The sequence below is a fragment of the Camelus ferus genome, chromosome 6 (genome assembly GCF_009834535.1).
Source record: "Camelus ferus isolate YT-003-E chromosome 6, BCGSAC_Cfer_1.0, whole genome shotgun sequence".
Classification (NCBI taxonomy): Eukaryota; Metazoa; Chordata; class Mammalia; order Artiodactyla; family Camelidae; genus Camelus; species Camelus ferus.
This window is the reverse complement of record NC_045701.1, coordinates 6209576-6222384: the sequence shown is the minus strand read 5'-3', so window position 1 is coordinate 6222384 and position 12809 is coordinate 6209576. Positions and strand designations below refer to the sequence as shown.

Below are 12809 nucleotides of genomic sequence, written 5' to 3'. Positions count from 1 at the left end.
GAAAAATAACAGAACTTCTAAATTAGCCAGGGGAAAGGGGAGAAAAAATAATGGAAAAGAAGGAAAGCCAAAAAAAAAAAAAAAAGGTCAAATGCAAATCTATAAACAAGAAAGCAGAAATAGGAGTATTACTATGAGGCAAGGTTGACCCAATTATGTCACAAACTTATATACATCTAGGGATACAGTAGCTAAGTGTAACAAGCAAAAACAATTAGCCACGCAAGAACTTGATTTCAAAATACAGCCATGATGGGAGATTTAAAAATACCCCAAGAATCCTCTTGTTTTGTTTATTGTTCCAAAATTAGATAAGATGATCTTAGAACTGATGTGGGAGAGCACATGTCTAAAATCGCTAAGAAAATCATGTAGAGGAAGACTGCTGAGGATCTTACCTCGTGAGATGTGGATAAGGTCCTCAAAAGAGCTGCTGAATGCAAGGGCTTGGGGCACAGGAGGGTTGGCGGGTCGCCCCAGCCAGGGACCGCTGTGGAGAGGGCAGCTCCCAGCTCTCAGTGGCTGCACGGGCGCTGCAGGGTGGCCTCCACCAGGAAGGAGACAAGGGTAGAGCCGCCCCTGCTGGTGGCTCTGGCTGGTGGCGAAACTAGCGATAGAAAATTTAAAATAACGCCATGGCTATGATTTCTCACTCTAGGGTTGGAGAACATGCAAAGAAATAAAGAAATGTGAATTGACTGGACAATGTTTGAATATTCATTCAACAAACGGATCCTACAGGCAGGGTACAGGGGGATCACTTCTGCCAGGCAGTGACATAGCTACTCTTTGGCTACAGCTGCAGGAGAAGACGTTTTCCTTTAAGGGGTTATATACACTTCACGGCTCAGATTGAACGGTGTCTGGAACTGACTGGGTCCTCTCAGAACCCAGCTCGTGGCCCAAACTCACAATTTCTCAGATGCAACCAGAGAAGCCAGGGTACTATCTGCTGTCTAGGACTCCTATCCCCATCCCTATCCTATACTCCTATACTCAATGCATATTTTGTGAAAGAAACCTGTCATGTAGAAGATCTATCTACATATATATATATCTAGATAATATATATATGCATATATACACACACATGCCCATACACACATATATACATATATGTATGTGAATGGATAAACTTTTTTCAGGGCACTGAGAGAGGGAGGGAAAGACTGAGACACGGTGGCTCCCTTAGAGGGAAGCACATTGTTGTTACAGAACAGTGGGTAAGGCTAACTGATATGTGATTGGTTTCACCTAAGTTTCCTACCGTAAGTGGAGCCAGCTAGGTAGTTATTGCAAGGACTCCAGAAAACCTCTATCTAACTTCACTTTCTTCCATGATTAATAAAAATAATAATAATAATAGAGGTTGACTTGGGATGGTCCTGAAGAAACACCCCCCACAGGATCTTGAGACTTGGAGGAGGACGCGGATAGTATTTGGGGCTTGCAGAATCCCCAAATCAGCAAAAATGAGCCAACATTTCAGAAGATGATGTGGGGCAAGAATAGCTGGTGGGAAAGGAAGCCAGAAACAGCCTTTTTTTTCTGTATTCTGTTAAGAGGAAGTAAGTATGGAAATAAATCTTTGCCTTCAAAGAGCTAAGTCTCATGGGGAGGCATATAAGAGTGCAGGCAAATAGAAAACACACGCTTGTTGCTTTAACAGTAGAAATACAGGGTGGAGGCCCATAAAAGAGAGACAGCTGTGCAGGTAGGGAATGCCTCCGGGAGGAAGCCATGTCTGAGCCTTGAAGAATGAATGGGAGTAGGTGAACAGTGGCTTCAGGGTGGTGAAGGCTTTCCAGCAGAGGGAATGGTACCTGCAAAGGGTAGAGCATATTTAGGGAAAAAAGTAAAGTTCCTTATGGCTGCAGTGGCGCATGTTTGAGGGCAGGAGTGGCAAAGGCCTTTAAAACACGTTAAAAGAGAAAAGCAGTGTCCTTTTTTTTTTTTTTTTTAATCTTAGTTCCTGCTCCCCTCTTGGCTTCCCCGAAAGAATAAATCAGCACAGACACGTCTTCTGCAAGATACATTCAGAAAAAAATAAACAGAGGAAAAATATTTCAGACATAAACACGTATCAGAAGAAAGAAAGCATGGCAGAGAAAAACAAATAAAGCAACAAAAAGATGGAAATGGACAGTGGATGGGGTGGGAGGAGCCACAGGCCAGGAGAGTGACAGCAGAAGAGAGCTATGGAAGACAGTGTGGTCAAGGAGCCGGAGGGAGAGGGCAGGAGAGCAGGGGCCCCCAAGAACTCGGGGCAGGTTCAGGCACTAGAGCTCAGACCCTGCTGACCACACACGGGCTCCCTGACCTTGTGGAGAGGCTCTCTTGCCCAAGCAGACCTCTCTCTTCCCTCAGTTCTCAGCTCCAAGGGAAGGGGAGAAAGATGTTTGCAAATCTTCAAATTTGGAGAGGGGAAAGCAGAGTAAAGACCATTGCCTCCATGTGCAGCCAAAGAAGCGCCAGAGGTCCCAAGAATTGTAGTTGGTGGAGTGATAACAGATTTATTTGCTTTCCTAGGGCCGCTCCACAGGAGGTGTTTGTAAACTTTTTGAAGGAGCTTGGAACAAAGCTGCTCCCAGAGACTCAGTGGGTAGCTGTGCCCCAGCCATGGAACTGAAAGGTTAGCGGTGAGCTGCTGAGCCTGGAAGGGAACCAAGGCGACATGGACTAGGGGCTCCGTGGGAGCTGAAGGCAGGGACAGGTGGTGGCAGCCCCCACCAGCAGGAAAGCCTTGGAGCAGCTCTGCCAGTGAGCTCTTTGAGGCTGATGCTTTGTGTCATAAATTTGACTCTGCTCAGCCCCTAGGGTGTGGTAGACGTGCTCCAAGTGCTTGCTGAACGGATGAAAGGAGGTGGCTGAGAAAAGCATATGCTAATGAGACCGCCTAGAAACCCCCCTGACTAATAATAATCAGCTCCTCCCTGACTCCTTGAAGACACTGCTATGAGCTGCTGCCTGCAGCCTCTAAACAGCCCACAGAGTAAAGCCATGGCCTCTGCCAGGGAGCCCTGTGACCCGAGGGGAAGCTTTGGAAACTTTGGCAACTAGTCTTAGAGCTCCTCCGGGGAATTCCTTGAAATCATAACATAAAATCCTGAAACCTCTAAAAGGAAGTCTGGAAGCCCCCGTCTGAAATCCTTGGAATCCCTACCAGGAAACCCTGGAGCCCTGCTGGGAAGCCCTGGCAGTGCTGCTCAGGGTGACGGACAGCCTCTCAAGCTTGCATTACTGCATTGTCTCTGCCTTTGCAGCAACAATTCCTGCTGGAGTAGGGGACGGGAAGGAAGGTTATTACCGTTTTGTTTTAATAGCAGTGGCTGTGTCCCAGTCACTTGGACCCAGAAGGCCCATCCCAAAAGGACAGGGCATGGAGTTCCCAGGTCTCCTATCAAGATGGTGGGACTTTGGGAAGGCTGGTCCTCATTTTTGAAATGTATTTAGCTGTTAGAGAGAAAAACATTCATGTCAGAGATAAGAGACAGATGCAGGGACAGCTTCAGAAAAAGAAAAAAAAATGTAGACAGATCCTGTAGCAGAGGGAAAGGGAAAAAAAACACAAATTTTAAAAAGGGATATTAAAGTAAAAGGAGGCAGTAAAGATTGGGAAATCACGGCTCACAGTATCAGAAACCAACACACAGGCAGGGCACTGCTGTCAACTGGATGGTGGAAGGCATCTCTGTCATAGTTGGTGAGCTTCCTTAGAAAGACTTTCTGTAATTCTGAGAGAAAAAGGAGATATGAGAAAAGACAAGTGGCTTAAGGGGTGTGTCTGAATGAGGCAGAAATGAAAAGGGACAAGGGAATATACTGGGACTGAAGGATAAAAATTTTCCTTTCTCCTTCCTCTCCTCTTCCAGCCTCCCCAAATGTGTTTCTAGGCATAAGATCTAATAGAATGAAGGGAAAGAAGAACTAGGTGGCATATGGGGGGCTAAGACCAACCCCAGCTTTGTGAGCTGCTAGGAGGACTCCCAGGACCCAGCACATGGTCAGGTTCACAGCTGTGATTCATGACAGCAACAGTACACAAAGCAAAGTCAGCAAAAGGAGATAGTATGTAGAACACGATGCCCAGAGTCTTCTCCCAGTGGAGTCACACAGGACATGCTCACTTCCTCTAGCAATGAGTTACGATGACACACTTGAAATACTGTCTATCAGAGAAGCTTGTTAGAGGCATGGTGCCCAGGGATTTTATTGGGAGCTGGTCATACGGACATCCTCTGCCTGCCGTGTAGCAAAATCCCAGACTCCCAGAAGGAACACAGGTGCTCAGCACAAACCAAACTGTTTGTACAAACTGGATGTATAAATAGTGAGCCACTCGAATCGGTTAGGGTGGCAGGAACCTTAAATCCAAGTTACCAGAACCCAGGTTCCTGGCGGCTCAGCCTGGCACACAGGCTTTTCCAGAGGAGCAGCCTTTTCCGCACAAGGTGCCTTGGGTGAGCACGAGCTGATGTGTTCCCCATATGCCTTCCTCTCTAGTCAAGCTAAGAAGCTGAAATCCAGTCCACGCCTTAGGGACCATTTGAATGATCTGAAACGGTATAGGTGCTGCTGAGCAGCTCTACTGTAGAAAAAAAGAAGGCTTGGTAGTTGTCAGAAGTGTTCCCAATCAGGCCTAACATGGAGAGGGGTCTTGGTGACACTTCTGAAACCTGACATCCCTCTCTACCTCCACGACCTGATTGAAACAGGTCCCCGGACTTGGCTGCCTCAGGAGGGCTTCCTCTGGTTGTTAGCGGCACCTGCTCTGTATGACTGGGGGCCTCCTCTTGCCATCATCAGCAGATGAGCTGGAGAAACGGGGGACTTTATTGTCTCAGTACCCTCCTCCCACTTCTTAAGTATCTATGTCCATCCCTCTCCTCTACATCTCCATTTTCAATCATATAAAGGGATCTAAAATCACACTGAGGTAGACAAGCTTGCAGGGTGTGTGAAAGAGTTATTTTTAAACACTACATTAAATCCACCCTTTAATTTAGGGAGAGTCCCAAATAATGAGCTCTGGAGGTGGCTTGCCTCCTAAACGCAGGGATGTAGCCCCTCCAGTTTCCCATCCTGCAGAACACACATGGCAGCGGGATCCCTCTTGGTGTCCTCACCTCTCCCTGCAGGGCTGAGTGTGTTTATTCCCTTGGTTTACAGGCATTGGGCAAAGACGGGGCCATCATGGCACTTTTTACTGAAGCTGTCCTTGGCATTAGATCCAATTGTCAGCAGAAAAATGACTCAGTCACCTAGAATCAACAAGGAATGACCACAAATCAGGAGTTAAAGGCAATCTCAAATAGGAAAACGTGATTGAAATCTGATCTTTTTGATATTTTTTACAGTTAATGTCTTTGGTTTAAGGTTAGTATTTCCCCATGACAATCTTATGAGAATTTGAGAGTTTTTGATGAAACCAAGAACTAGTTTTAGAAAAAAAAAAAGTGGGGGGGGGGAGCAGGGATTTTTCAGAGCAGTCAGATCTATGGGAGTGTAAAGTGAGACCTGAAATTAGAGCCAGAAACTGACTCGATAGGTTTATGTTGAAAGGCTTTGGGCTGGTGGTGCTGTGTTAGGTGAGAATTCAGACTCTTGAAAATACTTTATCCTCATTCCCCTGCTGATGGAAACTCAGGAAGCCTTAGTGTACCTTATCTGGAACCAGGAAAATGAACTGCTAATTCATTCTGGAGAGATTTTTCTAGTGTCCCTTCTGAAACCTGTGTCTCATGAATCTTCTTGGACAAATTGGTAAATGGTCCCATTTACCTTCTTTAAGGAAAACTCCTGATTGTAGAAGGCAACTTCTGTCTTTGGAACCTTTTCTCAGAATTCACCCTGGGGCTATGTATAGAATTGGCAAGTGTGCTTACAGATTTCTCAGCCTACTCTTTTGTGCACTCTTCTCCTTTTCCTAAAACCTTTTCCCATGTACCCCTGACCTTCCCCTTCTCTCTCCTCTTCTCAGAGCTTGCACATATACCTTTATAAAAGATCTAATGATTTACCTGCCAGTGTGTTTAATTTCTAAGAAGGTCCAGTTCTTTCACCTAAGGAAATACAGCTGCAGTGATATACTCTAATGCATTATTAGCAAGGGTTGGCTTAGCCTTTTTAAGGAGTGAGGCTTTCCTGATGCTTTAAACTTCCCCAAATGCTGCAATGTAGACATGATCTCATTGGTCAAGGAAACTCTCAACAGTCCATATAAAGACCCTAAGGATGGTAGCTCTTCTCACCATTCTTCTAGGACAGAATTTTATAAGATTCCAGGAGGATCAGCATTCTTGATCTATGAGGATTGGGCATAGAAAAGATGGACATAGTGATCTCATCTTGACTTGGGTTAATGGGCTCTGCTCCTATAATTGCTCAACCAGTGTCCTCATTTGAGTCCTTCTGCCCTCCCTCTGGCCTCCCTTGCTAATTTGGTTCTAATCTGTCTGTGACAGTGAAATATAAGGCAATTAGGGAAAATAATAGCAAAACATAGAAGCAATAAAAGAAAGAACAGTGACTGAGAGAGGGACAAATGTGGAGAAAGATGGATACAGAAATAATATACACAAGATACAGCAGGAAACAAATAAGATAGGAGAGATGGAACAACAAAGAGTAATAAACGGATATAGGATTTTATCTCAGCAAAGCAAAAGTTTGTCAACATACAAAACTTAATCAATGTAAAACAGCACATTAATAGAATGAAGGGGGAAAAAAACACATGATCATCTCAACTGATGTGAAAAAACATTTGACAAAATCCAACACCCTTTAGTGGTAAAAATATTCAGAAAACTAGGAATAGTAGAAGGGAATTTCCTTAATATAATAAAAGTCATTTATGAAAAAACCTACAGCTAACATCATACTCAATGATGACAGATGGAAATCTTTCCCCTAAAGAGAAAGAACAAGAGAAGGATGCTCATTTTTGCCATTGCTATTCAATATTGTACCGGATGTTCCAGCCAGAGCTACTATTCAAGAAAAAAATAGGCATCCAAATTGAAAAGGAGGAAGTAAAACTCTATTCACAGATGACATGATCCTATACATATATAAAATATTCTTAAAAATGTACATAAAAAATCTATTAGAGCTGATAAATTAATTCAGCAAATTTTTGTAAGATCAAAAATCAGTTGTATTTTTATACACTGGCAATGAACAGTCCGAGCAAGAAATTAATTTAAAATTTTCACTTGCAATAGTATCAAGAAGAATACTTGAGAATAAATTTAACCAAGGTGATATAAGACCTGCACAAAGAAAACTACAAAACATTACCAAAAGAAATTAAAGGGGTATCAATAAATGAAAAGACAAGATACCCCATAGATTGCAAGACTTAATATTGTTAAGATGGCAATCATAACCAAAGCAATCCACAGAACTAATGCAATCCTTATCAAAAAACCAATGATCATTTTTTTTACAAAAATGGAAAAAATTATTCTACAATTCATATAGAATTGCAAGGGGTCCCCAAATAGCCAAAAAAAATCTTGACACAGAAGAACAAAATTGGAGGACTAACACTTATCCTGGTTTCAAAACTTACTACAAAGCTACAGTAGTCAAAACAGTGTGGTACTGGGATATTATTGACATATAGATTATTGGAATAGAACTGAAATCCCAGAAATATAACCATAAATCAAAAGTCAGTTGATTTTTGACAAGGATGCTAAGACCATTCAATGAAGAAAGAATAGTCTTTTCAACAAATGGTGCAGGAACAACTGAATAGCCACATGCAAAAAATGATGTTGGACCCTTATCTCACACTACATGCAAAAATTAACTCAAAATGAATTAAATATAAGAGTGAAAACCATAAAACTCTTAGGAGAAAACACAGAAGTAAATCTTTTGACATTATATTTGGCAATGGTTTCTTACATATGACAATAAAAGCACAAGTAATAAGAGAAAAAAATACATAAATTGGACTTGATCAAAATTAAAACTTTTGTGCATCAAAGGACACTATCAAAGTGAAAAGACAATCTACAGAATAGGAGAAAATATTTGCAAAAGATGAGACTGACAAGGGCTTAATCTCCAGAATATATAAACAGCTCATACAACTTAATAATAAAAATACAAACAACCCTGTCCAAATATGGGCAGAAGACCTAACAAGCAATTCTCTAATGAAGACATACAAATGGCCAATCGGCATTTGAAAAAAATGCTCAATATTGCTAATTATCAGAGAAACGCAAATCAAAACTACAATGAGTTATCACCTCATACCAATCAGAATGGCCATCATTCAAAAGTCCATGAACGATAAATGCTGGAGAGGGTGTAGAGAAAAGGGAACCCTCCTACACTGCTGGTGGGAATATAGTTTAGTGCAGCTGTTGTAGAACACAGTATGGAGATTCCTCAAAAAACTAAAAATAGACCTCTCATATCATACAGCAATCCCACTCCTGGGCATATATCCAGAGGGAATCTTAATTCAAAAAGACATATGCACCCCAATGTTCACAGCGGCACTATTTGCAGTAGCCAAGACATGGAAACAACCTAAATGTCCATTGATAGATGACTGGATAAAGAAGTTGTAGAATATTTCTACAATGGAATACTACTCAGCCATAAAAAATAATAAAATAATGCCATTTGTAGCAATGTGGATGGACCTGGAAAATGTCACTCTAAGTGAAGTAAGCCAGAAAGAGAAAGAAAAATGCCACATGAGATCACTCATATGTGGAATATAAAAGAAAAAAAAAGAGAGAAAGGAACTTATTTATAAAACAGAAACAGACTTACAGATACAGAAAACAAACTTATGGTTACTAGGGCAGGAAAGGGGTGAGAAGGGATAAATTGGGAGTTTGAGATTTGCAGATACTAATATACATAAAATAAATAAGGTTGCACTGTATAGCACAGGGAACTATATTCAATATTTCATAGTAACCTACAGTGAAAAAGAATAAGAAAACGAATATATGAATGTTCCTATATGACTGAAGCATTGTGCTGTACTCCAGAAATTGACACAATGTTGTAAACTGATTATACTTCAATAAAAATATATTTTAAAAAAAGAAGGTGTTCAAACAAAACCTAGTAAATGAATGTTCATAGCAGCACTACTCATAATAGCCAAAAAGTAAAACAACCCCAAGGTGGTCCAATTGATGAACAGATCAGCAACATGTGGTATATCTGTACAATGGAATACTATTCTGTCAAAAAAAAGGGGTGAAGTATGACAGATGATAGCACATGGATGGACTCTGAAGCTTTTACCTGAGTAAAAGAAGCCTGACACAAAAGGTTGTATTGCATGATTCAATTTTTTAAGAAATAGCTAAAATAAGCAAATCCATAGAGGCAGCAGACTCGTGGTTGCCGGGGTGGTGGTGGGAGGGGAAGCAGGGAAGGATGGGGAGTGACCATTTATAATGAGTATAGTTTCCTTCTGGGGTAATGACAATGGTCTGGAACTAAATGGTGGCGACAGCTGCACCGCACTGTGAATATCCTAAATGTCACTAACGGTAATTTGATATCAAGTATATTTTACCACAATTAAAATAAAAGATATGGAACTACAGGGCAGGAAGAAGTTAGGTAAGTTAGGAACTTGGCAAGTTTGAAGAGACAAGAAACACTGTGGACATTGTGAATACAGAACACTGAAGACAGAACAGCTTCTGGAAGTTGCCACAGGCAGGAGAGAGCCCTGGGGATGTCAGCAGTGACGGACCATGAGTTCCTTCACTTTGTCCTCTCATATGCCCACTGCCAAGCTCAGCGAGAGGCGTGTAGTAGGTGCTCTGACACAGAGCAAGTGTATGAATGACAGAGTGACCTGTTGGAGGGGCTGGGCCTGTCCGAGCTGAATGAACCAGCGAGCCCAGAACTCCTGCCAAGAAGCCCTGAGATGCTAACTGGAAAACCTGACAACATCACTAGGACATCTGGTGGCCCCTGCCAGGAAACTTGTCAGGAAGCCAAGCAAGCGCTGACCTCCGGCCTTCTGTCAGAATTTAGGGAGTGGTGTCTCCTAGAAATGCCTGTTACTTTAGTTATATTTGGTTCAGACCAGATGGTAAAGATAATTGACTTTTTAAAACACTCCTACTGTGAAGGGGACTCCCCCTAGAAAACAGCAAACTGGAAAGTCCAAAACCGTGGTAGCTGAGCACTTGAACTGCAGCTGGGCCCACACGTTCCTGTGCAGGGTGCGGCCTGGAAGAGACCCTGACCTCAGAGTGAGAGTGTGTGTCAGCTGCTAGAGTCTAGGAAGCCTATTCATAGGATCAGCGTGTGGTGACCTTAAATTAAACCCCCAAACTCAAACGTTATTGTGGAAAAAAGAATTACATGAAAGACGTTCCATTTGGAGAAGGGAGTTCTCCTGACTTTTGTACGAACAGGTCTTCACGGAAGAAGAGAGGCTGAGAAGTAGGGCCTGGGGCTGCCTCTCTGAGGTAGTGCAGCAGAGGACGAAAGCTGGGTAGGGCCTGAAAGGTTAGCTCCCCTGTTAATGGTAACTGGTAGACCCCAAGGGCCACTAAGTAGAGCCCAGAGGGAGATGGGGGTAGGACCGCCGTTGAACGGTCATTTCTGACTCCCTGGGACAAAGCCAGGGGAGGAGGACGGATGGGCCCCACCCCCACGGGGAATTCTTAGATGACATCCTCCCTCTTAGCTACTCTTTCGCCCCGTTATTCTCCTGAAGCCCTGACATTCCCATTTAAAAGAAAAAGTTGTCAGATGATGGAATAAGAGCTCAATCAGAAAAAAATAGAGAACTGATGAGATATGCAAAAAATGACAAAGAAAAAAGTAGAAATGTCTAGAAAGCCAAGAAGGACAGAAATATGGCCAAAACAGGAAAAGATTAAGTGATACGAGAAGTAAAGAAAGAATTAGTCACTGGAAGAAGGATTTGGGCAAGAAGGAGAGAAAAAAGGCAGGGGTCAGAAAGAGCTCTTCAAGACAGGACAGAAACAGCCCATGGCAGTACCCTTTCTCCCTTGTGTTTACACGTAAGCGTGGTTTCTCTCAACGCCCTCTCTTTCCTCTCCCTTTCTCCTTTAATAAATAAATCTTGATTGTTGATTATCCCATGCACTAGGCTTGAAAAAGGAGGAATAAGACGAGTGAGATCAATGCCTTGCTCTTAAGTTTCCTTCAAGCGAATTACGTGATCCCCTGCGAAGGGCGGGGATAATAGTGTTCCTGCAGCTCGACTGTGGCTGGGATGGCTGGGAGCAAGGCTGGGCGGGGGCAGGGCATTCTACCTGCATACCGCGGAGAGACTGATTTCAATCGCCCCAAATCTGGGTCCACATCTGTCTTGTTTGTTGAGACGATGCAGGGGACAGGGGGCCCAGTGATGTGGGTAGTGGCTTAAGATTCAGACCTTTAAAGTTCCTGGCTCCCCTCAAAGTGTTAATTGGGTATTTTGGAACTGGTGGGCCTGTGCCTGTTGCACCCTCACACACGTTGTGGGAGAAGTTACGAGACTGCCTCTACTTTTCCTGAATTAGTATCTATTAAAGGGATTAAACAACACTCACATATACACACACACGTGCACACAACTGTGTACTATTCCTGTAATTTGATAAAAGACGTTTCAACACCAAATTATGGCTCTGCATCCCATCTTCTTTGAAACTCCCTTGCTTTGTGGATGGCACCACTAGGGTGACATTTGGAGCTCTTCCCAAGATGCGCCCTGGGGTCTATGAAGTTTGGGTGTTGTATTCCAGCCCCTCCTCTGCCCTTTTGATGTTGTCAGCATTCTCCGCAGCACGGTCCTCTGCAGTACCCGGTTCCTTGATCTTCACATAATCCCCCCTGCCCACATAAGCTCTCAGCCATCCTTGGCAGGAGGCCACATAACTCACAGGAAGTCAAATAAAACCTTCCTATTGCTGCCTCTCCAAGCTGCTCCTCCAGCGAGGATATGGGGACAAAGATGGAGGTTTAAGTCTGCAAGGATGCGCCTTCCTCGCCTGGGGGGCGTGCGGGGTGTGGGGGAGGGCAGCTGTTGTCCCTTCTGAATCTCTGGCTTGGGGACGTATTCTCAGGCTGCCTGGTCTTGGACACACCACTCCCTCTTGCCATTGGCATCTTTGGGCCATATATACAGAGGGGTCTTTGTCTCTTGAGCTTCTGTGAAGCGTGGTTATCTCCTAGTCCTCCCACGTCCCTTCTCAAAGCGGAAGCATTTTTCTAGGATTCCTTCTAGTCAACAAGCACCTTCATGTTTTGTCTCCTCCTCCATCAAAATCAGAAGTCAGGTATCCTCTTGCAAGGGGTCAGGCGTCTCACAACAAGGTGACAAAGAACACAGTTCCTCATCTTGACTCTGCCCAAGGGAGAGTTGCGACGGCCAACAGGAGTGTTGCCCGGTTTTACAGGGACCTACACATTTTCCCTCTTGCAGGGAGAGAGGGAACAGATGCATTTTGAAAACCCTGAAATACAGGTGGACTGCACATTCTTACTGCGCCTGCTTTGGGATACGCCATACTGTAGCCCAAGAATATAGCTAGAACCTTTCCCCAGGGCTTGCCCTAAATGCCTCTGAGAAAAGAAACAAGGTTGTCTTCTTGCTCTCTTTCCCCTCTCCTCTGCTCTCTCTCCTCCTCCTCCTTGGCAGCCTCCTGCCTCATGCCCAGTTTCTTGGCGTCCTCGGCACCAACCTGTCAAAATCCACTTTAAGCTCTTTGCATAAGAGGCCAGAGCATCAGCACTGTAGTCAGAGAAATCCATGGGTTTCTACTTTCCCTTGCAACCTGCTTCCCAGG

At 43.6% G+C, this 12809-nt stretch overlaps 1 long non-coding RNA gene across 7 annotated transcripts in view; it reads right to left on the bottom strand.

The window, feature by feature from the left end:
• Positions 1-12809, bottom strand: part of LOC116664073 — a 77459-nt gene that overhangs the window by 11065 nt on the left and 53585 nt on the right. For 5 of the 7 annotated variants that reach the window (XR_004320402.1, XR_004320406.1, XR_004320400.1 and 2 more), the window contains 2 exons: positions 5127-5261; positions 399-607 (listed from right to left, as the gene is read on the bottom strand). This is a non-coding gene — a long non-coding RNA (uncharacterized LOC116664073). Of the gene's footprint in view, positions 1-398; positions 608-3307; positions 3454-5126; positions 5262-12809 lie in introns of all 7 variants that reach the window. The other 2 variants (XR_004320401.1, XR_004320404.1) reach the window with 2 other exon arrangements.